Below are 21,270 nucleotides of genomic sequence, written 5' to 3'. Positions count from 1 at the left end.
AATTCAAATTGTGCAGATACAAATCCTTCATCTGCAGTTGTCCTCCATAAGAAAGTTGCATGGCATTCTTCTGTGGTGTTCTTTAGGGTGAAACCAGAGGTCCCAGCGGTGCACAGCACCAGGACTCTCACCCTATTACAGCTCTGGGCCCAACTGCATACTTCTTCCAACCACACAGTTACCAAGGGATGGGATCTCGTGGTGGCTGAGACTGTATCTTCGCAGGGTCAAATGTTGGCTAAGATGAATATAAAGATAACATTTCTTCTGGTATCAGTGTAATCTAGAATTTTACCTTGGGAGACAAATCAGGTCCTAGCAAAGGATGCTTTATGGAAGACTACCTAAATTTACAAGGCATCTTTTATGATTCCCCTTAATAAGGGGAGCACATTCCTTCCTCTACACCAAATTACTGCCTGGAATTAAATGTGATAAAAGCAATTATGAATTCATGTGTATGGAGCTTTCATGCTTTTTCTACAGTAAACAAATTTTCATTTTGTTAAAGACAAATTCAGGAAGAAAGATTGTCTAAATTAAAATAAGATAGAAAAAGTTGTTCTAACAAACACATTAAAAGAATATTGTGGAAAGAATGAAGCATCTACATTGTGTATGTGTATATATGTTCTTTTCCAAGTGGTTGCATTTGTTACAGATTTTTTGCAATATGGCATGAAGTCAGTCTCAGAGTTACTATGAGAGAATCACATAATCACAGAATGACATGAAGTGTGATTACTGACGCAGTTGCTGCCAGTTTAAAATTGGTTTAACATGGAGGGTTTTTTTCACTTATGAACAAATTGTGTTTCAGCTGAAGGCAAGAAATGAGATGGCAAATTCCAAAATATTTAAACTTCTCCACTGCTTATCTCACTGTTTTGTTGAAGTAATGCTCTTCATAACCATGTCATAGTGGAATATTCTTTTTTAAGAATATAATATTATATATTAATAATATTATTTTTAAAAAATATTTTATTTTCATTGTTTGTACATTCTCTGTGTTTGCTTTCTCATCACTAAAGTTCACACAAGCCAGGATTTGAAGTGAGTAGTCCTAAAAAGCAGGTTTTGTTTTTGCTTACCTGAACAGCCAAGAAGAAGCTTTGATTTTATATTTATTTTTGTGTAGTCAGGGAATACCAAAGTGAACATGGTTTTCATAATTCAGCATAACTTTTCAAAACAGTGCAGAGTTAAAATGTACAAAACTGCTCTGGAACTCAGTGAAGGCCTGAAATGATTCCCTGAAACAAGAGTCAGCAAATGATTTTACACAGCAAGTAAATTTGAGAAAACTGTAAGTCAAGGAAGTGACTAAGATAAAATTTGTTGAGAAGACTGTTCTTTCAGCCCTGCAATTTTGCCTGGAATTTGGGTTTGCTATTCTTCCTGGTATTTTCTCATTCATATTCTTCTAGAAGTCCATGGATATCTCTGTACTTCTATGTGGATGTGGCAGAGACAGTGGTGAAGAGAGAGGATTGTAGCTCCAACTCCTGTCTGCCACTCGAAAGTCTGTCTACCAATACACAGAATGGTGAACAGGAGCTGTGCTTCATAGACAGCTCACAGATGGCACTGAACATCTGGGGATGACAGTGTTGATCTTGTGGAAGAACTCATACTAAATAGGATTTGGGTTTTGATGGGAAGTTTTTTGTTTGGTACTGAATTGATGAATCATGTGCAATGTTCAATTTGTGCAACTGTGACTGGCAGAGCTGCCCAAGTACAAGAGGTTTATTAAAAAGTTTTCTTTCTATTGGAAGCCAAAGCTCCATGGAGGCAAAATGTAAGGTGGTGATTTGTGCACGTTGTACTCCCTGCATGAAACATTTTCATCCATTCTCATTTTCTCATGGAACAGGAAACACTTTTAATCTCATCTGTATGTGTCTTTTGAATGTGGGCAAGGTCTGGGTAGGGGTTTTTTATTTGCTTTATACTCCATGTGAGATGGTGGCAATAGAAGAAAGGTAACCATCTGTACCAAAAGGTTTAATGCTCTCAAAAGCAGCTTAAACTTCCTTTGTGATGTTTGCTTAAACACAGAGAAAGTAACTCAGAGTTTTGGAAAAGGAGAAAGCACAATACCCTGCTCCTTAGCGAGGGGGATGTTTCCATTTGCAAATCACAGCTTCCAGTTTCCTATTGCATGAATGATAAAACAAGGACATTTCCTTCTATTTTTCTATTTCTCTATAAATCTTTCAGCCTTTCTTTCTCAGAAAGGCGGTTTTCAAAAGTACAGGAGGGTATAACCCACCACGCATTTTCTTTCAGTGGCAGTAGGGTTTCCATTACATAGTGCTGTGCTGCTTGTAGGCTTGAGAAAGGTGTGCAACAGGCTTGTTTAGTGTGTTAGACATAGGCTTTCTGCTATTAGGTTTTCACAAATCTCTCATACTGAGTGTTTCCCTTCTTCTCTCTCAAGCTGCTGCTGTGTGAGCAAGCAACAAGTGGTTTCCTGCTATGCACACAAGGCAACATTCCTGAATGTAATGCAGCCTCTTGGTATGTTCCCAGTAGGCCAGAACATGTAAATATCCTCTAGTTTCCATTCTCTCAGCTGTTCCATATGAAAATCTGGATAGCAACTTAGCAAACTTGGTACTTTCTTCCCTGTTTTTTCTAGCCAGTATGCATTCCTCATCTCATTAAAACAATCTGTATTGTGTATAAATATTTATTGTGTAGAACTGATTAGAATGCCTAAAAGAATCAATGTCATCTTTGTGTTTAACAGGGGTGAGATCACGTTAGTGTCCTTTGTACCTAGGACCTGGGGACATGGTTGAACGAGAGTCATACGCAGGTGCCCTAGTGAATGAGCACAGAGAAAATTGGTTCCATGTTTTTGTTTTGCTGGGGAAGGCAGCAGGAGAACAATGCAGCACTTTTTCTCTCTGAGAAGCAGGGTCTGTGTTGTTCCCTCTGGATTTATTCACTCCACACCCAAATATGTGCTGAGGTTTGACACATCCCCTGACCACACCAGAATGGAGCCCATCAGCTGTCTTGGCCTGGCTGAGAGACTGTCTTCCAGAGCTGCACAGTTGGAAGAAAAAGGGCAAGCAGGCGCTTATGGCTATGTGGAAGGGAATTCATACTGTTTGTGTTTTTTTAAACACTTAAGTCTGATGTTTGTCATCATGACACTTTGTGTCAATGCTTATATCAAATCTCGGAGGAGATAAATTCTTCTGTATCAAAATGCTCTCTGCTCATCTTTCAAGTAGCTGTAGCACTGTCATAGGTTAGCAAGCATAGTCCCGGAAGGGACGTCCTTGCTAAGGGGTGCTTACAGTTTCCTCTGGGAATTGATAGAACCTAGCAGCTGGCCAGTTTGAATATGGACAATTCTCTAAGCCACTTAAAGTTGTGACCACCTCTGTGATCCACATTTAAGAATAGACAAACTCCCCCCCAAGCTCTCTCTCGTTTCTGGTGCTGGGACAGGTGGCTGCGGGCCCCGTGTGGGGGCCAGTGGGCCCGGCCAGGCCCTGCTTGGGCCAGGCCGGGCCGGGCCACGGCCATCCTGGAGCCGATGGACCTGTTCCAGCCGTGGAACCCCCCCCACTGCCTTGCCGTGGGCAGCCGGAGCGGCTCGGCTCTCCCCCCTCTCCACTGTGATAAGAAAAATTCAACATTCCAGCTGCAAAGCTGCAAGGCCGAGGTGAGATTAACCCTTTTACTGCTGTGAAGAGCTGAAAACCTGAGGGAAGAGAGAGAGGAGATGCTTAAAGCTGAAATTCTGTTGTGAAGCTATGATATATCAGAGTATCCTGTTGTAATTTCATGAAGATACGGGGGGTGGAGTGTTCGACTCGTGAGCAAAAGCACCTGCGCTGAGATAGGCAGATGCTGACGCAGCTGTAATTTCATGAGAAGTTTGGACAGGGAGAGATGAACCAGATGAGGACTTTTGCTCCAAACGGGAAAGGAGAAAACCTCAGTCCCTAGAGATGAACCTGATGAGGACTTTTGCTCCAAATGGGAAAGGAGAAACCTCAGTTCCTAGAGATGCTCCCAGAGATAGTCCTAACGATGAAGATGAGGAAGACCCTTTGCTCCCAGGGAAGGAGAAGGGCCTCTGTTTTTGTTTCTGAACGGCTCAACCTTAAAATTGTACCCCAAAAACCTTCAAGAGTGGACCCTCGAAAGCAGTTGTGGGAAAAGCTGCAAGTTGGGGGAAGGGACTCCCATGCAGGCAGAGAGACTCCTCTTCCTAAATGGACTGAACAATATTTGGAAGTGGGCAGCTGTCTCGTGATACTGTTTTCATTCATAGCATGAGCAAGAAGAGGCTTCTCTTTCTAAATGGACTGAACAAGGTTATTATGGAAGTGGTAAACAGACTGAACATCTTAAGGGTTGTCTTTTTACATTGTCAGTGGGAGAAGGGAGGAAGGTGGGGGGAGGAGGAGAGTTCTGAAGGTGGTATAATTTTTTTTTCCCTGTTTTAGGTCTGTTAATAAACTTCTTTATATTCTTGCAAGTTTGGTGCCTGCTTTGCATTTCTCCTAATTCTTATCTCACAGCAGATAAACAGTAATGAGTATTTTGGACCAAACCACTACAAGCACAAACCTGGTAGCAGGCCACTATGTCCATTAGAATTAAGCTCAAAAGAAAACATTCACATATGTTCCCGGTTCTTTTTTTAGAAGGTCTGTTTCTTACACACTTCATTAATGGATTTTTCCTTTCTTTTTATTTCCTGGGAAATCTGTAAAAGTTTAATGATTCCAGAAGAAGGACATATTAAAGACAACATGCACACTGAAATCCTCCATTTGTTTTTGTACAAATAGTTTTATTCAAAACTTCTGAATTATATATATTAAAAAAGCTCTTCCCTGTCAACAGGCCAAAAATATTACAATATTTTAAAACTATTAATTGTTTATGCCTATTACTTGACCACTCTAATTGCAGTCGTTTCTCTCAGAATATCTACTTGGGCTTTGCAGATTATATTTTTAAAAGTTGAGAGTGAAATATTCCTTTTAGTAAATCCATTTTTAGTTAATTGGGAAAAAAATGAATGCTCTGTTTGCATGTCTTCACAGATGGGGTGACATAAGGTAGCTTCTGACGCTGTAGATATTTAAAGCACAATGCAGCTGAGAACTAGAAGGTCTTTACTACAAAGAGCACTAAAAGGATTCAACATGAGACGGAGGCTTACACAAGGAAGACCTAGCTGGGTTGACTTTTTACTTCACAGGTACTAACTAGCTCAATTAACATTTTCTCTAATAAAATTGAGGCCTTAAAGGATGCTGATAAATCACCCAGATCCTCTCTCCTTAGTTAAAACTCTCTACAGGCTTATTTGTGTCTCCTTTTTGTGTATGACAGGCTCTCTTCTGGAAGTGGAGAGTGAGATTTTTCTCTAGGATTTAGTCAAGTTGCACTTGTATTCTTCTTATCTTGAATGCAGCACCGATTTACACACTGAGACAAGGTATTTCTGTTTCTTTATTCTAGTTTGTGCAAAGTATGAGCTAGGTGGTAACCCACAAAAGGCTGGCTCCCCAGTCATCAAAATTTTACACCATGTATACATTTTAGCAAACAAAGAAATCACGGTTCATTGGCTACAAGTTACACAGTTGCCTTATTAATTAGCATTATACCTTCTACTGGTTAAATTATTATCTCATTATCTCATTTGTCATAATAATTAGTCCACATGTGCAGATTTTCTCTTCTTTTGAGTTGGTGGGTTTCTTTAGTTGGTGGGCTGTGAGTCAGTGATCCCAGTCTCCCTCTGCCAGAATTAAGTTTTACCCAGCTGGAGCTGGGCTCAGCACAGTTGCTGTGTTTGCTTTACTAGTTTCTTCCTTATCTTAGGAGTTCTGCCAAAAGTCCTTGTGGCACATAAATTCTGCTTTGTTTTTGTCCACTATCAGCAGTACATCCTTCTCCCCAAGCTTTGTCAACCTCCCACTAGCTCTGAGATCACTGAAGCATGTCAAGCCTTAAACCTTAACAAGGCAGTTATACCAACAAGTAGTTTGTCTTTCCTACACCTGGACATCATTCTGAAACCATGTTTTCTTGAAGAGAAGTGAGTGTAAGATGGGAGATAAATATTGCTTTATACCAGGCTCTAACATCTCTTGTATGAAAGCAGGTAAAGCCAGGTAGCAGAGATCATTATTTTAGGGCATTCCTTGGGCCTGTGTTTTCTGTCTTCTACACAGAGGCCTGGCCATATCTAACCTGGAGAAATCCTGCGTGGTTTCAGCTGAGGAACAATATTGTGCCCCCTAACCTCCTAATCTTTCTGAGGCCTTATGTGATAGAGGAGACAAGCAAAAATACCCATTGCATCAGATTTTTATAAAGGAAGAGAGAGTCCAGTGTAAGGCAGCTGACTGGAGAAAGCCCTTTCTTAACTTGCAGTGTCATGCCAGGCCCAGCCCATAGGTGGAGAAAAGACACAGTCCTCTACAGGCATGACAAGTGTGTGCGGGCGTGTGACTGACCCTTGCACTGCCCCAAGCCTAAAGACAGCACTGCTGATTTACTGCGGGGACTCATCCACCTGGGTGGAGATCCACCAATGCTGCCACACAGTAAGCATCTAATTTCTAGGTATTTTGTTCTTTGTCTCTTTATCTGTGACCTGCTGTAATACCAGTAATAATACTTATGATACTGTCCCAATGCCTGTGTTAATGAAAGGAACTCCCTGATGGCTGTAGTTGGCCTCCTTAGGGTTAGAGGCAGCAAGCCATGTTACTCTTTTGTTGTGAGCAAGCTACTCTGCCCTAATTCAGCTCCTGAGTTTGGGCTAAAGTCCGAGAAGATTTTTCAAAAATGAAAAGCCAAAAATAACAAGTGAGATTTCTAAGCAAGGCTTAATAACTGCAGAAGCTCACCTCTTCTAATTATTGATACATTGCTTAAGTAAATATACCTATCTTGTAGAAAAACAGCCTTGTCCCCCTTGCCTGGAAAAGTTAATCCTTCTTCCACTCTCTGTAAATAACCTCTTTCAAGGCTTCCTTTGCCTGAAGTTGCATTGAAATGAGCACTGATAATAGGAGTCTGTTTCTGCCTTGGTTGCTCTTCCCCCAAGCCTTAAAAAACTTGCTTTTCTTGGTATTACAAGATGAGAGGTTCCCTGTTATACAATGTCTCCTGCCAAAATTCAGGAGGCTGATTGTTAGGGTAATGAGCTCCAGGTTGGTGCCAATCACACAGGGCAAATTTGCAGCAGTACTAGTCAGCTACCTCAGCATCTATCCAGCATGGTGCCAGCCCTGTCCTTCTGATCTGGATCCTTATGCAATGGGCAGAGCTGAAGGCTGAACTACTTCATCTACCTGTGAGTGAGCTATGGTTAACACAGGTTTAAACATGTTGAGCTGGGTATAGCTCAGTTAAATAAATCAATGGGCTAAGAGGATGGAGACTGGGAGCAGAACAGACAAGTTCTGCCACCATGCTCCTCAAAGCAATCCCTAGAGTGTATTAGGCAGAGGAGCTGTGAGATTACACCTCAGCACTCCTGCTATCACACAGGAGTGGCTGTAGTGCAATAAGTGGACGTGCAATGTGAAGAATGTTTGCAAGTGGGCTTGGCTCACCTGGGCATTGTTAACTTACATCAGTGCCCACTCCCTTTCACAAAAAAATACAGACTTCTTTTTGCTTGCTTACATCTACCCATGTGGGACACATTCTTTCAATAAAGAGTTAAACCACATTGGTGTCCTTTAATATGACCGCACTATTTCAGAAAATGCTCTGAAATGGTGCTCTGTGTGAATGCTCTGAAATGGTGCTCCTGCAGAGACATCTCTCAGAATTTAATGTATTAAACCCAGAACAAATAAAATCCTTCTTGTTGTAAGTTAGGAAAAGTGTATGAAGCTTTGATACAGAGTCTCTCAGCTAGCACTACTAAGGGAAGATGATTTTATGGGAAGTTCCAGTCTGGAGAAAAAGTCTCACCAGTAAGTGTTTTTAGTGATTCCATGTAGATCTCTCCTACAGTGAAATAAAAATCCAACAGCCTACACTGGAAAGGATTCTGTTACTTGTAATCAACTGGTAGGAAGGAGGAACTTGTAGGAAGGAATACACCTACTGTATAGAGAATCCTCCTAGTAGGCTTGGATGACTTGACATTGGGAAACACATGGGTCACAGCAATGTTAGGCAAATTGGTTTAATCATTCACTTGGAGAGCTTCAAATATCAATACTTACCATGGGGGTTCCTGGTATTCTGAAGTCCTGAACTTTCCCAGGTTTACTTGGAAGCTACTGATATCCTAACAGTCTGATGAAGTCCTCTAGAAGAACTTTGATTTTTAAAAACACCTGGAATATTTTAGAAAAAAAAAAATTAAAATAACTTCTAAGAGAGGACACCTGTCTACCTGGAAGACTGTCATAACAGTGAGCTCTTCCACTACAAGTTACAACATCTGCACAATCTCCAGCTTTATATTACTTTGGCCATCCTTTGCTAAGTAAAGCAAGTTGTTATTTCTAGACCTGTCTGTCAAGTGAAGGAGCTGTGAACTGGGATTCAATTTGCCCAGGGTCAGACAGACTGGCAGCAGCAGAACCTGAGTTTGAATCTGGGTATTTCTAGCTCCATGTCCCAAAAAATTTATAGTCTACAAGGCCAGAACATTTTTTTCACACTTGGTGACAGGTAGCTTCAGTAATCACTGCTCAGGTCTAATGAGAAGGTAGACTGTTGCATTTATGCTTTATCTGGCTGCTAGGCCTGTCTCCATATAAACAAGTTACACAGGCAGCAGGGCTTACAAGGAATGCTGAACAAAAGCCAGGGTTGTTTTAATTTAAAGAAGAGGTAACTTGGGGGTCATACGATCCTTGTTCATGTAATTACAGGAGTGCTTCAGGAGAGAAAGGTATTATCTGTTCTCTCTGCTGGGTAAGATAAATGCAGCTGGCTGAAATTACAGGAAGGGAAATTTAGATTAGATGTTTTCCACTTGTTAAGATAGTGACACATTTGAAAAGATTACATGGGAGAAAGAAGGATATTCAGGCCGAAAAATAATAGGGATGGTTAATATGGTGTTCATGCATTCACACAGCTGGTATGGGCTAGATTAGCATCTTTAGCCTATGAAATATGGACTAGAGTAACACTCCATGAGATGTACAAGGCCCATGCAGCTTGCAAGGGCAATGGGAAAACAATCTTAAGATACCCCTCAGTCTGCACCTAGCCCCCTACCTCTGCCCCCTACTCTGAGGCATTATTTGACATTTCGGGGGGAAAAATACCATTTTGTAAAACCTTGGTCACCACTTTGACCAAATGCTGAGTAATTTACACATGTATTACCATCCCTGCTAATCACCCTCATATTCTGTAATGCTTACTGTCTTGTAGCCTTTTCTTTCCTGACTAAAGAAGGTTGTGACATTTTTCAACTACTTGACTTTCTAGGTTCCCCCCATACATCTTGTCTAAGATAACGTGAATGTCTGTGAGAAAGTAACTTGTATTTATACCTAAAGATTTTTACAGTGGTTTGATAACAGGCAACTACTGCCAAGAGCAGTAGTCCTTTTTCACTGAGCCTTCTACATCTTGAGTGACTACCAAATCAATCAAAGATGCCTTAAGATTAAACATTGCAATGCAGCTCTGCCCCCTGTATGCCATGCAGAATTTCTTTCTGGGACCGTTGCACACTTGGGGAAGGATGAACAATGGTGAATGCTGTGCCATAACTCGGCTCTGCTGATCTTTTCATTATTCCTTCCCTGTCTGTGATGTTGGGGCAGCAACTCAGGTGTTCACCAAAGAGCTGCCCTTTGGTAACCAGGAGCTCTTCCCTCTGCTAGCAAAGAGAATGAAGGAATCCTCTAGTTAGAGCAGGCAGGATTTGAAAGGGACAAATTGTGTTGTTAGTGTTGAATCACCAAACTATGGCCTTGTTTGCCTGCTGGCAGGGCACAAGTATCACAGGGAACTTCTGCCAATGGTAACAATGAGTACAACATTTTGTGAAGTCTCTCTTCCTGTGGATTCACTCTTTTGGGCATATATCATGCACTACTGTTAGTATTTCCCATCTCCCATTTGTGTCCTGGTAGATACCTTTGGCAGGGAAAAAGGTGCCTAGATGAGTGAATTACTGGCCAATGCTGAGTGCTGCCCAAAGAGATGTACTTCTCCCTATATTTGTCTTGGAATGAGCATAAATAAAGTTCCATTAAATTAATTTTCCCTGAGACCTCTGTCCTACATTTGTTTGAAATTAGCTAACCAGTTCAAAAGATGCTATGGGAAGCAGACAGATGAACAAACAGATAACAGGTACCATAACCCCATAAGCTTTTGTTTTCTTAGAAAACTCAGCTAAAATAAGAACTGTTTAATCAAATTGTTGCTGCTTGTGTGTTGGTCAAGTTAGGCACTCAAGAGAAAGCCTGCACCTAAAAACCATGGGTGACAAATCCAGCAGACTCCTTGGGTCACACAATAGAAATATGTTTATGTTTTAATATTTATAGTATTTGTATTTATATCTTTGATGAATATAAATTCCCTGTCCAGGCTGATGTGATTGTGATTCAGTGTTCAGCACTGCTCTCAGTACAGCTTCAGCAGACTGTGGGTAAAGGAGATGAAGACACCCTTGTGGCTGAAGGGCAGGACTGAGTACAGAAAGACTGGGACTGGTCCCATCTGTGATGTTGCCTTCTTTTGGGACTAGAGAGAGGAGCTAAGGCAATGGGTCTCAGGATATGACAAGAGGGGAACCACAGAACCTCAGTACAAAGTATTTCCTTCCAGGGCACCTTTATTAGCTTCCTTGCCACATGATTCATTGACATGTTAGAAGTCGAACATCGACTTCTAAAAAAATATTGCTTAGATTGAACTGTGAACTTTTTGGTTCACTTTGGTCTTACTACTTTGCTAGTAAGCGTTCTCCACATTTTGATTTCTCATGGGGTACACAGTACTTACATTAACAGTTTTGGGTGGTCTGTACTGTACCTCATTTACTGCAATATGCTCTAGTCTTTGAAAGCATTCCACTGTGTTCATTTTCAGGGTGGCTTTCATCCTCCAGTCCATATGAGTTTTCCCCATAGTTGTCCAGTCTATCACTGCAATCTGATTTGAAATACATAGTGCCATATCCTAAGGATTATTCCAGTACCTAAAGGGAGTTTTTGACTAGTGATTTGTCTTGTCTTAGAGAAGATCTTGGGGGCTTGAGACCCATTAGTTGTAGGCAGAGTTGTGTGGTGTGAATACTATAATCTGCCAGATCTTCTATGGGCTCTGATCTGTAGGAAAACCCATGATTTTAATGGCTGTTGAGACAGATTGTGTCCCTCTGTTCACTTCCACTACCTTCCTCTGCTAGATCTCCAGCCACACACTTTAGCCGGATTAAAATGCTGGAGTCTAACTCTTGCGAAGTCTTGTTAAGTATTCCTTGGATCCCAGAGATCTTCTGGCTTTATTAATTTCAAACACGGCTTCCTGAAGAGTATAAAAGACCTTTGACAATTTCTTTTTGCCAGGTTACCTCAGTGCACATAGCATAATGAGTCTTTCCATGTATTTGAATATTTCATATCCAGAAGAGACCCTTGGTGAGGTATTTGCAAATCCTCAGGCTGCATCAAGTGCAGCTGTATGGCTTGAGGTCCATAGCCTCAATACAAACATTACCTTTGTGATATACATGTTCCATTCAAAAAATGCATTCCCTGCAGGAAATGCAGGGAGAATGCAGGAAATGCAAAAAGGATTCCTGTCATGCCACCAGATGATTTGGTAGTTGTGTGTCATCAAAAGCCTGCAGTATTTGTTTTCTTTAGAGATCAAAGCCATTACTTAAGCAAGTTACTTTAGCAATAATCACATTCCCATAATGGGAAGTAGAAGGATTTTCCATTGTACTCTGCTTTTGCTAACATCCAGTGCAAATCTGTTTGCCTTTCATAGGTGTGTCTAAAGAACTGCCGGATGAGTTCTTTGGAAAAGCTGAGCCTTTATATTTTACCTACAGAAAACAGTGATCTTCTCGTGGTATCAAGAGGGCCACTAACACATTTACAAATACTCACTTGCAAAGAGACACAACAATCTTCCATCCAATTGAGAAAATCCTTTCAAACTCAAATCCAAGGTGTGAGTCAGGTTTATTAATCTGAGCTCATTGATTGAAAGACTTTCCCCATTCCAGCAGGGGGATGGAGGGACAAACCTGAGTGCCTCAGGAATACCATTCTCTTCTTTTTCCATCCAGTTCCAACAAGCCCAGGCAACCTGCGGAAATTCAGGCCTTCCTTGATGTCTCATTCCACACAGCTCACTCCTGAGGCAGCTAGGCTGGCTGGCTATTTTGTGGCCACTTCAAATGTAGTAGATGCATTCAACACAGTTCTTGACCAGCTAAAAAGATGAATGTGAATCTGACATCTTTGGGTCCTGGATTTATAAAGTAGTGGTGTGTCTGTCTAATTTCATGTATATGACTACCTGCAGTGGGACTGAACCGTATGTCTAGTAGAGACTGAGAGGCGGCCGAGAGACATTTGGTTTATTGCCATGCAAAGAGCAGCCTTTTCGTATTGAGTGTAACACTCACTTGCATCTGTGATTTGATCAGGTCATTTAACTTCTCTGCCTTGGTTGTTTCATCTGAGAAGTCAGATTGCTAGGGCTTGCATTTTTGACAAGTGGTGTAGGAGGATTAATTCATGAGCGTGCACCCTGGACTTCAGACAAGTCTACCAGTATGAAAAACTATAATTAGGAATTGCTTGTCCTGCCCTTGAAAACACTAGCTTTATCCTGAGCACAGATGACTGTTTGCCACTAGTACTTAAGGCAGTGAAGGCTGAATGTGCTCAGTAGGATCAGAATCAGACTAAAAATTTACTTTTAAGACAGCCATTGAAAATCTGAAGTTTGGGAAGAACCAAGAGAGACTCCAAAGGCCGAGGCAGGCAGTGATAGCTTTCCATCGTTTCCAGCAGGCTTTGAACAAAGCTTGTATCTCCCACAACTGTCTCAGTTATCACTTCATCACCATACATACTTCTTCATCTTCTGCTTCTCTCAGAAAACAGGAATCCAGAAAGTTCTTCAAGCCAGAAGAGAATATTTCTGACATCAAGGAAAGGGAAGAAAACAGCATGTTGCTTCTGCACCAGCTATCAAAAATATAGCATTCTAATTAAAATATATATAAATGGAAAAGAATTGTGAAGGATTGGACTGCATACTTGTGGAATTGAGCAGGTTTTTTTCCTTGGGCTGATTTTTGAGTTGGATTTGAACTTGAGATAATTAGGGAGTTGTAAAGCTGGCTTGAGGGAATTCTAAGAAGTCAATATGGCAGTGGATTAAAAAAATCAGGTTTTTGGAAACAAAACAAATAAGGATTTTTGGATTTGAGGAAATCAGGAGCAGCACATCTGTTCCACCTGTAGGCGCTGGATCCACATAGTGATGGTGAGTGAAAAATGACAGGCAAGGCCCACCAACACCCTTGGTTGTTCAGGTAAAACCTGCTTTGGAGGAAATTGATTCTCCGTTCTAGAGCATTGCATTGTCCATTTCATGACTTCAGCATTCCTGGTGAGAATTTTCTGGAAATAAGGGGAAAGAAGAGATAGCTGACAATCTCTTTTCAGATAAAAGCCACTCTGGCTTTTAGAACAGGCATCTAGGGTGCAGAGGAAGGTGTATGCAAATGGTGAAAACTAATGCTGAGGGCTGTAGCACAGGAGCAGGTGAGAGCTGCTTTACCCAGTTGCTGATGGAAGAGTAAGGCTGAGGCAAAGAGTAGGGGGAGCAAAGGTGGTAACAGCAATTAATTTGAGGGGAAAAAAGCGGAAAAAAAATTCGAATGCAAAATTATGCTACTTGGCTAGAGCATTCTGTCTGCAAAGGGTGAGCCTGGTTAAATGTGGCATTTGGCCAAACGGTAGGAAGGAATGAGAGTGGGGCAGGTAGGAACTTCCTACATCTTTCCTGCTGCTTCAAGTAATAGGAAATGTCAAGTTTGTGCCCCCATCTCATTGATGAAGTATCGGCTCCAGGCCATGGGCAGGGTGGTAATTAACAATTAGCTGGGAAAAGAACAATATTAATAAGATAAATGATTGCTAAGGAGATAGGGAGCGTGAGTGTTGGGATGTATGGCAGTGAGGCTGGGACTCTTTGCCGATAGGGCAGCAGTGCCACAGAGCAGAGAGCAGGGGGACTGAAAGCTCCAGTGCAGGGATATGGGTTTAGGTGCTGTGGGAAGCCAGGGCTGTGAGGAGTAAGAGATAGAGTTTGGTTGTGAGGAAATTAGGTGGTATGGGAGACAGTGGACATTTAGAAGATGCATGCTGATGTTGATTTTTGGGGAGGGAAGAAAGAGAGGTGAAAAGTTTGAAAGGAGGTCTGGTGTCCGACTTTGGAAAAAGCAAGAAATTGTAGATTTACATGAGAAGAGAGGACGGGAGTCTTCCCCTGGTATCCAGTTTTCTATCCACATCTTCAGTGTGTGATGCCAGGCATATGCTCCCTGCCTCTTGATGCAAAGCTTCCCTTCTTGCTCTGTCCTCCCAGGCACCTTGGGGCTGTTGCTCTCTTAAGTCTTTCCATCCCTTCATGTGACACTTCCAGCCTGATATTAGCCCAGTAGGCTGTGCAGCAGCCTTGTGTGGCAAGCTGCCCCAAGAAACCAGCCACAGAAGAAGAAAACACCATATTCCCCATGCTTGGTGATACAGCCCACTGCATAGCAGACCATGGCTGTTACCATGGTGCTGCACCAGAAGAGTGGCTGTCTCTGGTGTCACACTCTGGCTGGACACACTATACTTCTGTCTTGTGTCTTTTTCAGTTCTGGCTCCTGTTCTCTGTGGGAAGGAATGGTGTTTTCCTCTGTTTAGAAAATCTGCTGAGAGACCTGCCAGCTGAGACCTACCAGTTCTGACCAAAGGCAGTAATGATCTGTTCACACTGGCTAGGCTCACTCTGTCCCAGTGAAATGGGCTTGTCCCCATTTAACTTTCCACCTGTTGTTTGCGACTGATGGGTGCTCACTGCTTGGGCAGAGCTGGGGAGGGATGTGGATGTGCCCATCCATTTCCAGCTCTCTGCTGTTGACACCCATTGCAGATTTGTTTAAGCAGAGGAAGCAATCCTGCTAGTACTCTTCTTCAGAGCAATGTTGTTTCTGTTTTTGACTGCAGCATTTCAGCCAGAGGCTGCTGTATGAACATGCCAAAGTTACAGGCCATAATTATCTCATTTTGGGGAGGAGAGTGGGGTGATGTGCCTGATGTTCGCCCAGCTCTGAAGCCTGCTTGTTGCATGTCAGTGCAACCCCCAACTGTAGCTGCAACAGTCCTTCTCTGACTCGGGTTTTCCAGGTGCTGATAGTCCTATAAAAAGCTGCTATCTACCCTACCAAAAAAAGGCCATTGAATAAATGTTCTTTTCCCCTCGTGTCTCACTGACTTTGTATCTGATGTGCAGTCTCAGTCCTCTGAACCATCTGTAGCAGGATAAAGAAGACCCTAATGAAAAAGGCAAAACTATAGAGGAGACTCAACAGGAGTATGTGAGGGTCTAAGGAAGCCAAAACCACAAAGCCACCATATCTTGGCTTGAAATGTATGCTTCCCTTGATGATAGCATACCATACAGTTACAGTATTTGGCATCTCCTTTTGGAGGTCAAGACCAGAAAGATTTCTGTGAGACCAGCTAAGGTTTCTGTAGAAAGAATAATGCTCTGTAGAATCACACATATTGTTCAGGAGGGTAAAAGACCACCTGGAGCATTCCTCTTCTGCTCAAATACACTATCTCCTCACCTTGTGTTTGAGTGCACTTTTGAACATCACTGCTGATATTTATGCAAAACATTCTTTTCTCTTGTGGCTGATAGTCTAGATGGACTACTTTGCTAATGAATCCATCTGGTTATCAAATGCAAGCACAAAGTAGGGACGGTAGAAGGAATCAGTGAGTCTAGGGCAGATGGGGCCCTGAGTGGAAGACTCCTAAGAGTAGCCATGCTTAGGCACAGGTTTTTCACTTATTTTGAGATGGCCTTTGATAATCTGATGCAGCAGATGAGCATATGGTTGGCTCCTTCAACCTGAGAAAGAAAGGTCTCTCTTTCCTTACATTATCCCCTTGCTTTTCTGCTAGGCACTGTATCCACTGGGAAAGATCTGAGGAGATGTGCATGCCAGACTGACTTGTGGAGCTGATGATTCTGGTGTGATGCATGCTCTGTAGTACAAGGCGGTTAAGCTAGGGCAGAGTTAATCTTCTCAGTAGCTGTTAGAGACCTGTTTTTTTGATTCAGAGTGAGAATGGTGTTGATAACACACGGATGTTTTGGTTTTTGCTAAGTCATGTTTATCCCAAGTCAAATACTATTTTTCCCTTGTCTCATGCTCTGCCAGGGAGGCGGTGTGCAAAGGAAACTGGGAGGGAGCATGGCCGGGACAGGTGACCCAAACTGGCCAAAGGGATGTTCCGCACCACCGAACGTCATGCCCGGTATATGAACTGGGGGGAGTTACCTGGAAGGGCGGAGGATCTGGTTTCAGGAAGGGGAGGTCTGGCTCAGTCAGTGGGTGGTGAGCAATTGCACTGTGCATGGCTTGCTTTTTTTTTTTTTTAATTATCATTGTTATTATTTACCATTATTATTTTATTTTACTTTATTTTCACTATTAAACTGTTCTTATCTCAACATACAAGTTTTACTTTGGTTCTCCTTCCCATTCCACTGGGGTGAGGGAGGAGAGGGGAGGAGGTTGAATGAGCAGCTGCATGGTGCTTAATTTCCATCTGGGCTTAAACTGTGACACAGTGAAAGAACCCTTCCCTCATATTCTCCCAAGGCCAAATCTATTCTTGCCATATGGATGACATTGTAAATACACCAAAACATGATTCTGTTCTTTACCCTTTATGCAGCAAATTGGGGGAAGGGAAAGATTTGATCCCTAGAAACCTCCATCTAATGATCTAATGTGGCACAGATCCAGACAGAGAAACAACACTGAGCTCCTGGGAACTGGCTGAAATTTCCTTTTCCCTGCCTCCACTGCTGGCATTCCCCTTGCTGGAATATCCTGAACTCCTAGACCTGGCCTCCTGCTTGCCTGTCATGAGCAGGATGGAGGGCTTTCCCCCATCCAGAGAGAAGGCCAGGTTGTACCCTTAGTGCTGGGAAGCAGCAGGAGCAGGACTTGGTAGCCCAGGAACAGCTGACTATTTCTCTGTCACTTTTGGAGATGCTTGGGAAGAACATGGCCAACATCAGTCTGGCTGGGACCCTTCCTCATGGTCTTCACTCTGGCAAACTTTTAGTAGGGTCCCTAGGTTACACCATGATTGCTGCATTGGGCTGCCACTTTTGGAGGGAATTGGCAAGGAAGAGATTTAATGACCTGTCTCTACTGTGGGCTCATCAGTTCCACAGGAACATGCAGGAGCTGTGGTTGGTTGTTGGGGAGGGGATGGCAGCCTGCTCAGAAGGTTGCACCCACTACAGATGGGCTGATTTCAGGACCCTGCAGCCCTTTCTAAAGAGAAGGCCAAAGAGACAGTATTGCAAGACATGGGGAAAAGCAAGGGTTAAGAATAAGAGAGGAGGTGACAGCCGAGACCATGAGGTAACCAAGAACCTTCCAAAGCAGGGATATTCAGCAGGATTTTCTGTGTTCTTCTGTGTTTGACCTGGGCTAATAAGGAGATTTCTAAAGACTCAGCAGGGGAGGTGCTGTGAAGTCCCTGGTTTTAGAAATAAATATAAAATTGGAGATCCCCATACTCCGATGGATGGAATAACAAATGTTTGCGATTTCCCATCAAATGGTCTATTCTGGCCAGTTACAGGGCTCCCCAGACAGGGAATGTTGGTCATTTCCTTCCCTCCCATTGAACATATCAGATGGAGGAGGGAGTGATACCTCAGGATTTTTTCCTGGGCATAGCAAGACTAGAGAATTGTCCATGAGGGAAGGAGCAGGACAAGAGTTAGTTAATCCATAAGAGGGAAGTTTCCCAGAGCTCTGGGTATAAGGCCAAACAAACTTGAAAACCTGTGAGGAAAAAGCCAAGTGAAGAATGGTGATACTGGCGTGGCTTGCAGCATGCGCCTTCTCGCAGTGAAGCTGGCTAACTAGCCAGTGTGCTCACTGGCCAATTCCATGCTGTGGCTGTCACCCTGAGACTCAGTACAAGGATTTATACCTGACTGTTTTTAAGAAATAATAGGAAGGTTACCATCTTTATACATGCCCAGTTTTTATTAGTCTGCGCCTCACCTCCAAGTTTGTTGTTCCCCTTGTGCTGTTGCAGCTTCTTTTCCACCCTTAATTGAGAAAAAAATGGTTGTGATGGTGACTATGTTTTTCTGAGTAAAACAAGAAAAAAAAAATGTTTTCCCAGCTGTGTCCAGAAAACCCAGACACACACAGGAAAATCCAATAAATGATTAACTCAGTCTTTCCATCTGTAGATAGGGGTGTTTCTGGTTAGGTTTTTTAAATTATATTATTATTTTTTTATATCGCTAGCCTTCTTCTCCCTCAAGACAAAAGACAGTCTCTTTGAATTGAAATGCAATGTCCTGAGAAATTTTCTGTGAGTACCTGAATGATTGTTTACTTGTGGTTTTCTGCCTTTTGAATAAGGAAAGATTATTTGGAAGTGAGTTTCCTGTACTACTTCCCTGTGAGAGGAGCATAATGAGCAAGACAAGAACTTTATGGGCAAAAAATTACAGAATTTATTCATTGGTTACTCTTTGCAGAACACTGATTTTGAGGTAGGGTATTTTCAGCTGTGAATTTTTAAACCAGACAATTAAGTTGTCTTAGAAAGTGGTGGGAAGAGATTGGTGCCATCTGGCTGGAGCAGGCACTGACACGGCAATTCTCAATCCATGCATCCAACTATGTGCTGCCCTGTTGATGAGAGAAAGCACCCTATGAGCCTGTATTGTGACCAGAAGCAGGTTTGACCCATCTGTTAGAGTCAGAAAAACAGGTTTGGTTTGCTGTCCTGTTCCCACTCTGGTGGTCAAGTGTGGGCTTGCTTGACAAGCATACCTTGGCAGTCCTTGACACTGCCTGTCTTACCCATTTTCCTGTTTATTGATCTCCTGTTTTCTGCTCAAGGCTCTTTGCAAACAAGTAGTCCACCACAACTACTTTTTTGCCCTGGGTACCAATTTTGCTACTGGGCATACCCAAACTTGGTATTTTCAATACTGTTACCTGGGCAATCTCAGTTTAGCATTACTAGAGCACTGTTGGCCTTGCAAGCTCCGCTCCCCAAAATACCCCCAGCAACTGCCTTTGCAGTTTGGCCACTTCTCACACAAATCCCCCTTACCCAAGCTGAGTGAGATCCAGCTGTCCCTCGTGGTGCTTTCACACTTCTATCTGCCGCAGCCATCAGCTTCTGAGACTGTCTCCCATTTCCCATGCCCTGCTCAACCTCAGCCCAGCACCCATGCACAAGCATGTCACCTGCCCAGTGTTGGCTCCCTGCTCCCTATCACTGCCCATGGCTGGGGAATTCAGGGCAGCTTAGCCACTGCACAGGCTGGACTTGACTGTTTGCCATCTTCACACTGGCTGAATGCCTGTGTGGGTTTTTGGATTTTTTTAATTTCTATTTGGGTTGTGTAAAAACACATTCTGTACGCTCAAAACTAAATTCTTAAGTGATTAAGAGTGCTCTCTAACTGTGATATGTAGCTCATAACTACTGTCAAGCTGCCAGGTTTTGTGTCAGCTTTTGGTGACTTTTAGATTTTTTTACCTGGAAACTTATATCAAGCCTTTGGACTAAAAATACAGATTTCCTTCACAAATGTACTAAACCCACCACATTTGCATGATTTCCCATTCACAGAAATGTTTTAGGATTTAATATGACCCTTCTGCAGAAAACAATGATCAGTGTGTAGAAACGCCAGTTTGTGCCAGTGTCAGGACCCCATCACTTTCCTTGCAGTGAAGCTAACCAACAGCTAGATGCCCATATAGCAGGATCACCCTGCCCCAGACTGGCAAATGCTCTCCTTTCCCAGTCTTTCAGCACAGAGCATATTCCTGGCAGCCTAAATGTCTGGGTAACTCAGGCCAGATGCCTGGATGAGAGAGAAAAGGTCAAATTTTTCTGAACACAAATAAGGGGGAAAAAGCTCCGAACTGGAGTGCAGTGGCTGCATCCTCCACCTAGGTGCCCAGGGCAGGGGGATGTGCCTTGCAAGGGACATCACCAGCCCCCCACTCCCATCCTACTTTTGCTCCCAGCTGCCCCTGGCCTGCAGTCGCATGACCTCAGCCTGTCAGGGAAGAGGCAGGCAGAGTGCATCAACTCCTTGGAGACCCAGGCGCTGGGTGGTTTCTTTTTCCGCTGCATTAGCCAGCTCAGATGTGGCACAGATGGGGAATCTGCAGCCTGTGCCCCCACACCGGCTCCCGGGGCCTCAAGGGTGCCTGACAGATGGGACAAAACCCTGGTGGGGCCGAGACATGTTTGGCATCACAGCTGTGGCTGGGGGAGAGGGGTGAAGCCCTTCAGCACATCATCCAGCCCTGCCTGGCAATCCGGCCACAGACGATGGGCACGGAAGAGCTGCATCACTGGGACCTCTTTGGGACCTGTGCCAGCTCTTTCACAGGATGGAAAGACAGGTTTTCACCCACCTGTTCCCAGAGGACAGAAACAACTGGATTGCAGTGCTGCTGAGCAGGGCAGGGGGCAGATCCTGTGCTGCTCCTGGGATGGATAAAGACAGCCTATGGTGCTGGGGAGTAGGAGAAAGGCTTAGGATGGGGAGAGGGGAAGTTGTAGGGAAAGAGCAGAATGTCTTCTGAAATACAGTGTACACCACTGAGGCACCCACATGACAGAGGTGGTGTAGCCTGCTGCTGGGTGATGTGGGTGTAAAGCAGGAGCATTACTGCTTGGGTAAGTGTGGAGCTGGAAGTGGTGAGAAAGAGTAGGTTCAGGTTAGGAGAAGCAGTGTGGACTCTGCATGCCACAGCCCTGTTGGGAAGAGCATGAGGAGGTGCTGCTGAATGAGCTCCCAGACAAGTTGGAAGCGTCCAGAGATGGTGCTGCTACTCCTGTCTTATTGCCAAACACGGAAAGCTTCAGGCCAGGGTGCTTCACACATTATGCCTGGACTTACTTTTATCCTGCCAGAAATGGATTTGTTTTTTGCCATGGGGCT

Source organism: Corvus moneduloides, chromosome Z, assembly GCF_009650955.1.
Source record: "Corvus moneduloides isolate bCorMon1 chromosome Z, bCorMon1.pri, whole genome shotgun sequence".
In the NCBI taxonomy this organism is placed as follows: Eukaryota; Metazoa; Chordata; class Aves; order Passeriformes; family Corvidae; genus Corvus; species Corvus moneduloides.
This window is presented reverse-complemented; position numbering follows the sequence as displayed.